We start from the raw sequence: 14,644 nt of genomic DNA on the forward strand, positions 1-14,644 counted from the left end.
ATTTGGTCTGGCCCCTGCCATACCACCTAGACCTCTCCCCAGGAATGTTTGTATACAGTAGCTTTTCCCCTTTGCCCCTTTTGCATAAAATTAAAATCTTGATTTAAAATTATGCTCAAACTATTAGGAATGCTCTTTATTGGTTCAGATGTAAGAATTTTATTTTCTTTGTTCTGTTTTTGAATCAATACTCAAGGCTATAGTCTGGGATCGTCATTAGTAATCTCTTTACATTCTATTAACTTTAATCAAGAAATATCTCTTTGTCATATGTTATTAATTTGATTTTCTTCCATCTTGATACCATGTTTTTTATTATGCCTAGTTTTCCAGATTTAAAAAAAATAGTATCTTTACTGATTTTAAATTACCCAACAACATCCCATTATTCTGTTTGAATAGCTTGCACTATTTTTCACATTAAGGATGCTTATAAGTGCCAAAAGACAGACCAGCATATTTATGGTATTATCTTACTAGATCTTATATAACAACCATCTGATATCACCACAAATTTCAGAAGTTCTACATCCATCTTGGGTTCCTGGAAGTTCCGTTGATCTAGAATTAAAGGTGTCTCTGAGTTATTTTAGAATCATTTTATGTTTGTGTCATAATGATAATAGTTTTAAAATTGGAGGGTTAATTTAAATGTCTCTTTTGTAGAATTCAAATTAATATGCACATCGACCAGTCTGCAGACAAGTACTTGTTTTCCAAATTTGGGAACATAGACAATTCCCAATGTGTTTGTTTAACCATATAAATTAATATTCATTAATTTATTGAAACATTGTTTATCCATAATACTGTACAGTACATTTGATTTTTATGCAATTTGTTTCTTTCTTTCTATCTTTCTTTTGTTTTTAAAGAACAGTTTCCCTTTTTTTTCAGGTTTGTTTCCCTTCAGCTTCTAATCTTTGCTTAGGCTTTGGAGATGGTCGTCTGACAGTACCTGTAGCTATAAAATGGGGTGGGAAGGTTTAGACTTCCTATGAAGGTTCTGGGATTCAAGTCACTGGTTCCTGATAACCTTGCTGTGAGTAGCACAACTCACACAATAACGTGACTTCCCATACAGCTTGGGAAGCACACATGCACTAAGGCATTTGCTATGGAAATGTCTCTGAAGGCTGTGGTCTACATTGTTCTCTATTACAAAGTTCTTCATGGCCTTGTCTCTGGGCTCACAGCAGGCACAGTTCATGCAGAGAATAGTGTACCTGCAGCCAGTGGCTTTCTTGGCATGACCATTGTTATGTCTTTCCTTTTGTATCTCTGAAGAGAGGATGTGAGAGAAAGGGCAGTGCCAGCTCCTTCATTTCTTGATGTCATGATAGCTCCTCAAATGGTTGATAAGAGGCCTAAAAGAAACAAACAAGTTTCCAGTCTTCAGTATCTCTTGTTAATATTTCCAAATTAACTTGTTTTTAAAATATATATTCAATTGTTTGCTATGGAAGGTGTTGCTCCACACCCACACACAGAAAAATATAATGCAGATGATGGTGTTTATAGTAGAGAGTTTCTATCATAAACTATTACAATAGGACACAGACTGGCATTGGACAGTCCAAATGGGCAGTGAAGTTTGCTATGTAATCAACTAGTGGAAGTGTCACAAAGTTAGTAGCAAAGAGGATTAAAGGTAATGGAAGTTTTGCGCACAAATTCTGAATGGTGTTCATATTGGTAAGTCTATGAGATGAGTTGAAATCTTTGGAGAAGTGAATGTAGACGGTTCGAGAATGACAATAATGACTAAACCCAAAGGTAGACTTTATGGAACACACATCCATTTGTCAAATCCTTATCAAATGAAAGTTGATCAGAAATTGAAGCCGCATCTTTCTTTTCACACATATCTGAATGCTTAATCCTCAGATGAAACTGAATATGTGGTCTATTTTTGGACTCAGTGACTGGTGAGGGTGAGGCCGTGGATTTTACTGTAGAAGGATGGGAATTGCTGGGTGTTTCTCAGAAGCAAATCAACAGAGATGTGATGGTGGAGACCTTCAAGAACTTAATGATAGTAGGTATGAATAGCTTATTTCAAATTAATGCATTATATACCAAATACAGGTGATTGTTGCCTCAGTCATTGTGATAAGGGATAGGGATACCTAGTTAAATATGACAATAAAGTTAATTTTATCTCAGTTCCAATTATATCAAAAGTTTCCCATGATAACAAATCTCTACATATTACAGTCTGCCACTACTCTGTTTTGCACAATATTAAACTTCCATGATTTTATTATGGAAGCTACGCAAGTATTTCTATTACTAGCAGTATTACCCATGCTGAACAAATATGTGGAACTTCCCAACTGAGCAGACTAGTAGTAAGGAAGAAGTGTTCCACTTCTGGAATATTAGCCACTGATAAACACATGAATCATAATGGAACATTCTCTGATACAGTGACAGAAGAAGAGCCCTATGCAGTTAAAAATATCCAAAGTCTCATTTTTCACCCATAGACCAGGATGTCAATATCAAACTCCTGATGTTCCAGTTACCAGCACAATGTGTACCACCTATGTAACCACAGTATTAGTGCATTTATTAAATGTTTGAAAGGGAAAAAAGTAATTTATTTCGCAAATTATTCACACCTGCATATTTTTTGAAATCTTGAAAAAAAAAGTATTGAAACAACTTCAGGGGAATGTTAATAGGACTTCTTTTTTCTGTCAGGAACAGTATGCTGGTAAAATCTATTTTGTTCTCTCAGAGTAGTAAGAGAAATGCCAGGGGAGAGGGCAGAAAATTCATTCAGGATCATTGTGTCATGAAAGCATTGACCAATTCTTTATGGAAGAAATTTTACTTGATAAATTTGTAAGAAAAAGTCTTAATTGCCCCAGAACATTCTGCACAAATGCCTGCCCTTGCGTTTTCATTAATTTTAGACATTACTACCGCACCTGTGTTCATGAAGGAAAAGGAAACCACATTCATCTTTAGTGTTACATCTGCCCTGTGCACCATAGCTTTTTAATTTGCACTTCTAATTATAAACTACATATGTTACTGTTGTTGTTAATCTTCAAGGATGCTTCATTGCCAATTTCTCTTTGAACATGGTTAAAACATCAAAAAATATTTACATGACAAAGTATTTCTTGTCTCATAGCTACTTCTCTTCAGTGTATAATGCTATTCTTTTTGTTTCATATTGTGAACTTCAATATGCATAATTGGTTCTGCTTCTCATATGTTAATGATTAAGAAAAAACAAACCACTGAAGATGTAATGGTAAGATTCTTGAAAAATGATACAAGTACCTCCATATTACAAAAAATCTGTAAGTTTCATTGGAGTGTAAAGCAAGATAACAAGAACCCACTTTTGAGGTGAGTGTAATTTATTTGAGAGAGAGCAATGCTCCATATTTGAGTTGGAAGGATAAATTATGTTATTTAAGTACATGTATGAGGAAAGAGACAGAAGCTAGTGTTTTGACATTTTAAGTATATGTAGTGTAGATGACTAAGCACTCATCTAATAACAAAATGTGGCAATCCTGAACCTGCCAGTGACTCTAAAGGCCTCTCCCCACTGTGAATCTCCTTCTTTAATAGTTACAGATAAGCCACTCTGAGGCTAAATTGTCTTATCATCTTATAATACCCTGTCTTTACATGTACATGTAGGAATATGTTGCTATATATATTATAAATATGTAAAGATAAGTTATATATGATATCAAATAAATATCTGTGCATAATCATCACACTGTCTACACATGTTCAACCACTGTACTTTTGTCCATTTGAAATTATAGTGACAAAGAATTAGAGTGGAGTGCTACATAAATTTTTTTTGAGGATGCTAAATAATCTTTTTGAGCATAGATCGCCTCATATTAAGTTGGTGATCAACTTTGTTCATTTCAGCAGCACTATGACTTAGTAGCCAACACCTAATTCACCTGGTGTAGTGGTGAAGGAAAGTAAAAAGTCCCCTTTTCATCTTTAGTGTGACATCTGCATTGTGTCCCCTAGTTTTTAATTTGATCTTCTAATTATAAACTGTACACGTTTTTGTTAGTGATAAAATGTGTTTAATTGCCAATTGTTCTTTGAATATTGCCTGCTAACCACAAGTTCGGCAGTTCTAAACCACCACCTGTTCCAAGAGAGAAATCTAAGGCCTTGTACTCCATTGAAAAGCTATCATCTCAGAAAACTACGGATACATTTTTACATGGACCTAAAGTGTTGAACTGAGTCATAATCCACTCAAAGTGAATTTTGAGACATAGTTGGTACATCAACAAAACAAAATCCATGAAAAAATTGTAATTATTCCAGAAAACATTTAATGCCATCTCATGTTATTGTAGATGAATATAAATGTATGTTTGTACATATGTATATGTAGTCACAGAAACATAAGGCTAGCGGTGTATTATATTAAGCATTTGATCGCTAACTGAAAGGAGAGTGGTTCTAACACATTGGCCACACATTATGAGAAATATGATATTATTTTTCTGATAAAAATTAATATTTCTATTCTACCTTATAGAGTCACAATGAGTAGAATCACTAAATTACAGCTTATATCTCTATCCATATATCTATTAGAATATACAATATAAACATATAAATTACAAATATTGTTACATATACATATGTATAACCTATACATATATTAATTCAATTACCACAATTATGACTAAAGAAATGGCACTCAATATAAAGTGTCAACATTTATTTTAATATTACACTTAAAATATTTTGTTGCACATATATAGTTTTAATCCCTGTGAATTACTTTTAAATATTAAAACATATTTCTCATATACCCACTTATATAATTCCTCCATATGTTATTAACTCACCAACCATTATGATTGTATCTGATATTTAAATTTATGATTTGTTAGATATTTGAGGTAAACTGTGTATGTTTACTATCTATGGGCATAATAAAATGGTAAAAACCTTCTTTTTACCTGTTTGTTTTAGTAGAAAGTATTTTCCCTTGATATCCTCCGGAATATATGAAGTAAATACTATTCATGAGCTCTCCAGTCAAATGGCAATTCTTCCTGCATTAAAAAGACCAGGACACTTATATGCCATGGAACGTCTTTGGGATGGAAAATCATTCAAGCATTTACCTTCACTACAGCATAACAAGCAATTTCACACTCAGTTCAATGCTGACAAGTTTAACAAATATGGAAAAAAACAATATGTACACTACAATAGAATTTCTAAAAGAAAGCAAAGGTGACAATAAAGAATCGGGAAAAATCCATGGAGATCCATCAATACTCATGGATGATACTGGAATTTCCAATGGAGCTCACTCTCATGAATGTAAGCACTGTGGGAAGCCCTCAACCCTGCACACTACCAATATTTGAAGTAATATGCCACAATCATAAACTTCCATACTTAAGTAGCTTTATAAAAAATAATATATATATATTTATGCACCACATCTGGTATTTATATCTCTGGTTGTTGTCCTACATTTGGCATGAGTGTATTCCTATGTCTATTCAGACTCTGTGAAGATTTGCTCTACTCAGTAGAAATGGGTATCCGGAGAGGATGTACTAGTTACCCTCTTTATATTTCCCATATCACCATGTTTGAAGCTTAGCTTTGCATATATTTCCCACCAGTGATGCCTTATTGTTGTGTCACGTTGGTTGGGTAGTGCATCTCAGTGCTTGGGCAGCTATATCATGATGCTACTTTGGTAACTCCAGTGGAGTAGGGAATTTAGTCCTAGTGGTGCTGTGACAGAAACGTTTGACAGCTAAGGACATGGTCTGTGTGCTACTCCTACCAGTTACTTCACTGGGAAGGACAATGATACGTTACAGCCTGAGAAACCATGAAAGGGGCAGCTACCTAGGGTGCTGAATGAACTCCATGACAAGGGTCTGTGTGGGGTCGTGTCAACAGTTATATCCTGGGCTCCATACAAAAAGACAGCGCTTGAACACAGGTCTGCTTTGCATTGTTTGAATGACATTCCAGAGCACATTCACCATGCCTTACTCACCATAATCAGGGTGTCATAATTCTGAGGTCTTGTTCATCCTCTATCTTTTTGCCTTCACTGCCTTTGCAGTTGGTCTCTGGCATGCTTTCCCTTATGCAGATCTCATTTCCCTGAGGTGGGTCTTTTCTGTGTCAGCTTTGTCAGGCCGTGATACTCAGTAGATTGGCAATCATGCCACCTTGTAAATTTGAAGCCCTTTTTGTGTGAAGGCTTATTTGTTGGTCTGTGACCCCAGATTACTGTAGCAAAGAAGATGAGACTGCTACCATTGAGATGTAGCGCATTGGAAGTCCTAGAGAAGAGATCCTTTTAGTCGTACATGGGAGATGTGAGTGAATATAGAGGCAATAGAAGGGTGTTTAGTTTCTTATATATTATGAATATTGTCTTCCCATTTGTATGAGTCCACCAGGGTGAGCTTATGTGATAAACCATGTCACAAATGTAGGTTGGAATACCAACCCTTTATCCAGTGAAGGACTAACACCTCTGGTTAGATGTCACGCTGGTGGACGCCCTGCACAGTCTTTTATTTTCTCTGTTAGCTAGGACATGTGTTAGTAAGCATGTGCAATTTCTCAAAGTACACAAGGAATGAGGCAGCAGAATAAGCACTAAGTTCTCGTAACAAATGGCCTTGCCAGGAAACTCACGGTGTTAGTCCTTGAGAAGGATTTGTTTTCACTTTCAGCAGTCCAGGGTGCTGTCAATGTTTTCTGCCATTACTACATTCTAACACTCTGATTCTTCTTCAGTCTTCCTTTCTATGCACTGAAGAATGTACAACTTTCACATTCATTTTTCATAGGCAATTCAAAATACTGTCTGCACACTTGTTTAATTTCCTTTTCTCAATTGTGTTTTAAATATATTACCATGCGCTAAATCAATGACACTATAAACAGAAGAATCATATGCTCCGAGGGGATGATTGATAAAGTTCCCTGCATTAATATAACAAAAATATGTGGAAGGTGAACCAGAGGTGAATAGAAAACACAGAGTCAGGGGTGGATGTGGGGTTCACACTTAACCCTAGCTCAATCTAAGAACAATTAGTTCTTATGACTTGGCCCTGATCAGTATGTGCCCTTTTGAAGGAACCACAGAAGGTATGGGTGCTACAGCAAAGTGTGGTGAAGACATGAGATGGTATCTGACTCTCGGAAAGAATGGTGTCGGAGACTGCGCGGCTTCCGAGGGCCTGCAGGCGTGTGCTCGCCGCGCAACAGGCCTTCCATGTCATCTTTCCCCGTTGGAACTGGACGGGCAAGCAGGGCAGGCAGCATGCCTAAAGCACCCAAGGGAAAGAGTGGCGGTCAGGAGAAAAAAGTCACCCATCCGTATAGTAGAAAAGCCGCTCAGATCACCAGCCAGTCCCACAAACAAGAGAAAAAGCAAAAAAATGAAGAATGAGAAGGCCTTGCATCTCAACATTATTGGTGAAAAACTACAGTGGTTTCAAAATCATCTTGATGTCAAAAAAGTAGAATATTCAAAGAAAGACGCTTGTGCATGGATTAAAAGCTATTTAAATCGATTCAGCAGTGAGTTGGAGCAGATTGAGTTACATAACAGCATCAAAGACAGGCAAGGCCGGTGACACGTTTCCCGGGAGATGGTTATCAAGCAGACGATGGAGCGGGAGCGACAGCAATATGAGGACTATGGCCTTGAGGTTCCGGACATTGTAGATGCAGCTAATCTGAAAACACTTAGGGAATGGGATTTTGATCTGAAGAAATTGCCAAACATTAAGATGAGGAAATCTGTAAAAATGATGCAATTCCCAAGAAATGCAAGAAGAAAAACTTTACAACTGTAGACAAAGTCTTAGAGGAATTGGAACTAAAAGATGAATCCAGCAGCTCTGACGAGGAAATTACTCCAGTGACCTAATGGACGGTACTTGAGCTGTGAACACATTTGAGAGCATCAAGCTACACTTGTTCATTGTGGTAAATCAACAAGTGGTCATTCTCTTATGTGACCAGTGTTCTATGTGCAGTTTTAAAACAGGTAGAATTTTTATTTAACATTATAAGGAAAAAGGAAGACTGCTTTATAGTTTGTATTAATTTGTTAAAATGTAGTGACCAAAAAATCCTTTTAACCTGAATTTGGAGGGGCAGGAGTTAATTTGAATGAAGACAGAAAACAGTTTCTTTTCCCCTCATGTTTATGTAGGACTGCCTAACTGGTTAACAGTGGGTTTTAACGTCACACAGTGAGCAATCTAAAGCATCTTGTTTCATGATCAGGTCCTCACTGATGCCTTTCACGATTTTGTCTTCTAGCAATACTCTTCACCTACTCCCCTCTTAAAAATTAACCTTAATTTTTTAACATAAGATAATATGTGTCATGGAATTCATAGTAGACTCATGGACTGTATACTATTCTTATTTAATTTATCATCTGAGGCAGAGATAACTGGTAGCAATGGAACAGTCTCATAGTTAATCTGATTTTTATTTGAAAAATGACTTCATGTTAGCACCTTTTATGTTATATAGCTCCTGCTTTCTCATGAAAAATGATGTCTGTTTTGTGTGGAACCATAACTAAGATTATAGTACCAATTGTTTTACTGATGTGATCCCTTTTTCCCTCTTCAAGAAACATGTTAAATTAACATATGTGTATAAGCCGAGTTTTTCAACACATTTTAAATGCAGTTTTTGTGGTAAAATTAGGTGCCTTGGTTGATACTTGGGTCGGCTTATACTCGAGTATATAAGGTAATTGACTTAATATTTCAAGCATTGAAAAACAGTGTGTTAAATTGTTATTATTCACAAACCTTGTTACACATAGCATATAATTTAGTCTATTTTGTAAAAAAAAACTATGGAAGTACATTTGAATATTTTCAAGAAAAAATAATACTTGTGTTACATGTTAACTAGATGTCAACCAAGTCTTAACAGGCTATTTAAAATGTTAAAACATTTTCTTATGAAAATTAAAAAGTATATTTCTATTAAAAAAAAGAATGATGTCTGGGGTCTTAAGCTTTGTTTTTAAACAAGCAGTCATCTAAGTGTAACGTCAACTAAGCCCACATGGAAGAAGAACACCAACATGCTGGTCCAAGGATTGTCAATAGTAACATTCAAATCTGTAGGAGAGAATTGTATCAGAGTTTAATTTTTTTAACTCTGATTTGCAGAAGGCTATGGATGACAGTTGAAGGCCACATACATTTGCGGGTTCTACACAAGGAATAAGCTTCTGGTGATTTCTCTCTGACCATAGTTAAGGGATGTGAATAACCTGGTTATCAGAGTATAGAGAGATGATTATAGCAGATTGAAATAAAAAATCTGACTTGAAAGTTAAAAACTTGATATTTGATCGACCTTTTGATATTTTGACCTTAATCTTGTTTTTTAATACTTTCTGGTTTTGGTTTTCAAACTGAGTTTCTTACTTTGTTGTTGGTATTGTTGGTAGCCTTCTTGACTCTGTTCTGGATCTTTCTATATATATTTGGTATATAGAACCCAGTGTGGGTGACTCTGTAGAAACTATAACTACATTATGGGTTCCTGTTAGGAGATAATATGGAGTTGCTATCAAGAAATACAAGCAAAAACAAAAAATAAAACCCAAAAAAGAAATATAAACAAAAGGAAAATGTTTGAAACTGATAGTCATTTACATGACACGATACAACTATTGAGTGATGTGATGTCTGGATTATTTCTCAAAATGGTTTGAGGAAAAAGAAAGAATCAGAACGTTCCAAGACTCCTGCAGGCATATTTTAAAATCCTCAAGGTAACATCTTTGCTTTTCAACACTTTCAAGCGGTCTTTGAAACAGATTTATCCAATGTCATTGTTCACTTGATCTCTTGACTTCTGCCTCCATGGGCACTTATTGTGCATGCAAGCAAGATGAAATTATTGACAATCCCAATATGTTCTAAAATTCTCATTATGTTATGTATTAGTCCAGTCACCTAAAAATTTCTTTCTACCGACCCAAATGGGAAGAGAATGACTTTCTGTTTTTGAAAGCCTTACATGTGTTGTATTTATTTCTTTCATAATGAGCATGTGTAACAGAAGGCATACAAGTCTACTTTTGGGGTGAATTGGGTGTAATCTATATTGAATATTGAAGATATGGATTTAATTGCTCTATTCAATATAAACAGGGCAAACAGATTTGGATGAACTGTTCACTCTCTATCTCTTTTACAGCCCAGTATCTATTCAGGGCCCTCATTGTGTTTAAATATCTTACCTATATGCAGAGGTTCATTATCTGTATCAATTGCTGGGGTCATAATTCTCTGTAGTGTAGCAATTATGTAATAATGTCAGTTTTAGAGTCTGGTCGAGTAGTGTGCTCAATGGGTCTATTAATCAAGAGATGGTGGCTTCGAACTCACCAGGTTTCCAATTGAGAAAGATGAGAAGTTTGCTCCCATAAAGACATATTTTAATTTTTACCAAAGTACCTGATACTTCCTTTTGAGTGGAAATGGAATGGTCCACATGTACTTTATAGGAGAAAGGTGTGGTTTTCTAATCCCAGAAAGAATGACAGCCATAGAAACTCACAGGGGCAGTCCTACCTTGTCCTAAATAGTTATTAGTCTGCTCTGATGCAATAGCAGTGAGAGTATTTTTACTGTTATTCTGGATTATGGTATATAACACAAACGTTTTCAGTTGCCTGCAGGGATGTGGGTGATTTTTCTGTTTTCCTGATAATAGGGTATGCAATAGGGCCAGTAGTTTGGGGATCCTATTATGGACAGCATTGAGGGAACTAGGGAGCAATTCTAGTCTGTCCAATAATTGGCTATGAGGGAGACAGTACACAGTGTTACTGGGTTTGGTTTATTTTCTGTTTATGATATAAAATGGCACTCTGAAGGATCAGTTGTGATGGTATCATGTGTGAAGACATTCCATGGTAAAGGGATTCAGGCTGTTTGGTAAACCCTTTACTCCATAAGCTTTATGAGATAAAGGTAAAGGGGTTTTCCTGAGGAATAGCTGCACAACCTTTCATCTCTGAAAGCATTATAGAGAATTGAAAAGAGATGTAGGATCTGACTACAGCAAGAAAGGAGACCTGGATCAGAGTTCTTCTGTGGACCAGCAGTCCCTAGACAATGAACCTCCTAGATCCAAGGTAATGTTGAAGCACACATACACATACTCAGTGCTGTCTAAAGCAAGTTAATCCCACAGATATTCCAAGCAGACAAGGACCTTGCCCCAGAAGCAACAGAATAAGAGAGGCTTAACCTATGGCTGATAGGATATGTAACATAAGCCACACAATTATACCCACCTAATTTATAAGAAAATACACTTTAAACGGAATCCCCCCCACCCTCAATTACTGATGGTTCCTTCAAAACACACTTAAAAACTAAGAAAATGTGCTGGACTCTTCTTCAGAGATCAATACTCTTAACACATCTGGTTGGATGCTATTTCTGGAAGGGTATTGCCCATCCCTCCTTCCCTTTCACATTATTCAATGTTATTGAAATCACTTGGGTTTATGGAACAGTGGGTTTTTTGTAATGGGTTAGGTTCTTTATCAACTTGGCTTGGCCAGGATTCTCAGAAGGTTAGCGATTATGATAATGTCAGCCTAGGTGACAAGTAATGTCATCACATCTATGAAGAGATTTTCTGTCAGCAGCGAGGAGTGGGAGGTGCTATCCTGGTGGGTGTGGTTTCCCCCAGTATAAATGTAAGTGGATTCTCTCTGTGAACTCTGCAGCTTTTGGCCAGGTCCAGGACCTCACCACACTTGTGGATCTCTAGCCTTGAGACAGCATCTTGCCATATTTCCTACATAACTTGGATTCATCCTTCTGCATAGCCTGGGAGGAAGAAGCCTACCATCCCACGTTCCCATCTTGGATTCCTCTGGCACTCCCCTACTTGAGTCAAGAGAGTGGTCCAGACTGAAATCTGAGCCTTGATAGCCCCTACAACTGTGAATTGAAAAGGTGAGAAGTGTGACTAAAATTTTACCTAAACATTTCTGACACGGTGTAAGGGTGGCGAGATGGGACTAAAAGTGAGGCTTTCTTCTTTTTTAAAGGGCACAGTCTCTGAAACTCATGGGGAAGCATTGATTCAATAACATTTAGTGACTAAGGGTGCTGGGGCCAAGATTTCAGAGGATGGAGGTCACCCACCCACTTGGCCCTTCCTGAGGTCTGAGCAGATGCAGCTTACCCTTCATGGGTCAGGATTCCTTTTGGAGCAGATTCGTCAGAATGAGCACCGGGACCCACTCAGAATCTTGGAGCTTGCCATCCAGAGTTATGTTGCAGCATGAGGCTTCATCCATTGCCTCTCTGGAGCGGCTGTCCATAGAATTCTCCCACCGTTGTTCATGGCAGCTGTTGCCTGGAGATAGAGGGAGACAGTGAAAGTCATGGTGGAGTCCTGGCCCTTCATCTCGCTGCCCCTGGTTGTTCTAGTGACAATCTCACAGGACATCTTTTGCTTGTGAAAGACAGTTGTCTTCATATTCTAAGTTTCCAGACCTTTTCAAGAACATTTGATAATTGGTTGTTTTTAGTTTACAGTGGCTCATGTTTGTCTGAAAATTGTGCCTCAGTGTTTTCAAAGGTTATTTTTTTCAAAAGTCAGTCACCAGTCCTATCTATTAAAGTGTCTCTGAGGAGAAAGGAACCATCTTCTCAGTTAGCTGCTAAACATTGGAACTCTTTGTGTTATTAGGGGTTCCAAGTTTAATTTCACAATTATTCAAGAGGGAAATTGACACATTGTGATATATTTATTTTGGAGGTTATAAAGAATTTTTAAAATTATGGTAAATTCTTCCTTTTAAGCTTCTTGGGTTTGCATTTGTATTTGTTTTGTTTCACTTTCTAGTAAAAATCTCTGACATTTAAGGTAAAGGAATTGCTTTTAGATGCTGTTGTTGGTATTGCTGAGATGACTGCAAGGTCTGACATAAGTTTGGATCAACTACACGTCCGGGGAAATAACATAGAGCTAAATAAGAGACTGTCATAGTATTTTCATATTAGAATAGAGGCGTCTAACCTACTAAGAATTGTGTAGGGAGATTTGCATTCTGGTGGTGAGAATAATTCTTTCATATAATTCATGAATTCTATTTATGAATCATAAAATGTCTGGCATTGACAAGATGTTTTAGGCTGTTCATGTTGTTAAGAGATATGGAATTGGTCCAGAATCCTACATACCCTCATCACTGACTCATAGTTCGCCTATATGAAAATGGAGGAAATACTGGAAAATCCATGGATATCCTAAAAATTGTAATGTTGAAACGAAATGCTGCAGTTATCATGTCACTCTATCTTAATGAGTTGGTTAGACTAAGAAAGTGTTTATACTACACTGCTTTAAAATCTTAGATGTAATCATTCAAATTGTTAATTTGGTCTTCGAATATCCAATTCTTTATAGGTAATTGTCTTCCTTGCAAAATGCTGACAGAGACCTGCTCTGATCTGCCTTGCAAGATGTTGATCTTCATTACATGATGCAGGGGGAAGACCTGCCCAGATCTTCCTTGAAAGATATCGATTATCTGACAGAAGACCTGCCAAAAGCCTTTCTTGCAAGATGTTACTAAGCTTCCTTGCAAGATGCTGTGAGAACATTCTCTTATCTGTCTTACAGGATGATGCTGATACTCTTCAAAAGGTGCTGATAGAAGACCTGGTCTGAGCTTCACTGATCTTTTTTGGAAGATGATGATAGAAGACTGCTCTGATCTTCCTGGCAAGATGTTGCTGATCTTCCTTCCAAATTGTGAGAGAAGACCTGTTCTGATATGTCTTGCAAGATTTTGCTGAACTTCCTTGCAAGAAATTGATTAAGACCTGCAATGATCTTACTTACAAGATATCGCTGGTCTTCCTTAAAGGGTACTTATAGAAGACCTGCTCTTGTGTTCCTTGTCAAGATGTCGCTGATATGCTTTGCAATATAGAACACCTGCAATGATCTCCTGGCAAGATGCTGCTGATATTTTTCCAAGATGCTGTTAGAAGATCTGCTCTGGTCATTCTTGCAAAGATGTGGAAGATATTCCTTGGAAGATGCTGTGAGGAGACCCGCTCTGATCTTTGTTACAAGATCATTAATTTTAAAATCAGATTTTTATATTGAAGAATGTTATTTAAAAATACTGGCCAATTAACGTGTTATGCAAGTCCAATTGTTAACTGTGTGTGTGTGTGTGTGTGTGTGTCTGAGTGTATGGTGTAAACCTGAGTAAGACGGAGGAGTCATGACCAGGCAGAGCATAACCGACAGCAGATACAAACTTAGGCAGTCCAAAGAAAAATAACAAAATCCCATGGTAGGCAACACAGACCAATAATATATGTGTGTGTGTTATTGTATGCTGTAAACCTGAGTAAGGCAGATGACGAGGTAGGGCCTAACAGACAGGGAGACACAGAAAGTCAGGTAGTGAAAAAGAAAATACATAGCCAAATCTGATGGTAGGCACAACATGCTGATAATACACACCAAAAAGCAGCTGCTGCATGAGATGACTTGCAAAGCTACTTCACACAGTACCCTTTCTGAAAAATGTTCACAGCACCAC

The 14,644-nt window shown here is 37.0% G+C and overlaps 1 pseudogene; it reads left to right on the forward strand.

The window, feature by feature from the left end:
* Nucleotides 1-7,327: 7,327 nt before the first annotated feature.
* On the forward strand, nt 7,328-7,939 carry LOC142443322 (translation machinery-associated protein 16 pseudogene; annotated as a pseudogene).
* Nucleotides 7,940-14,644: the final 6,705 nt, after the last annotated feature.

This window comes from Tenrec ecaudatus, chromosome 3 (assembly GCF_050624435.1).
Source record: "Tenrec ecaudatus isolate mTenEca1 chromosome 3, mTenEca1.hap1, whole genome shotgun sequence".
In the NCBI taxonomy this organism is placed as follows: Eukaryota; Metazoa; Chordata; class Mammalia; order Afrosoricida; family Tenrecidae; genus Tenrec; species Tenrec ecaudatus.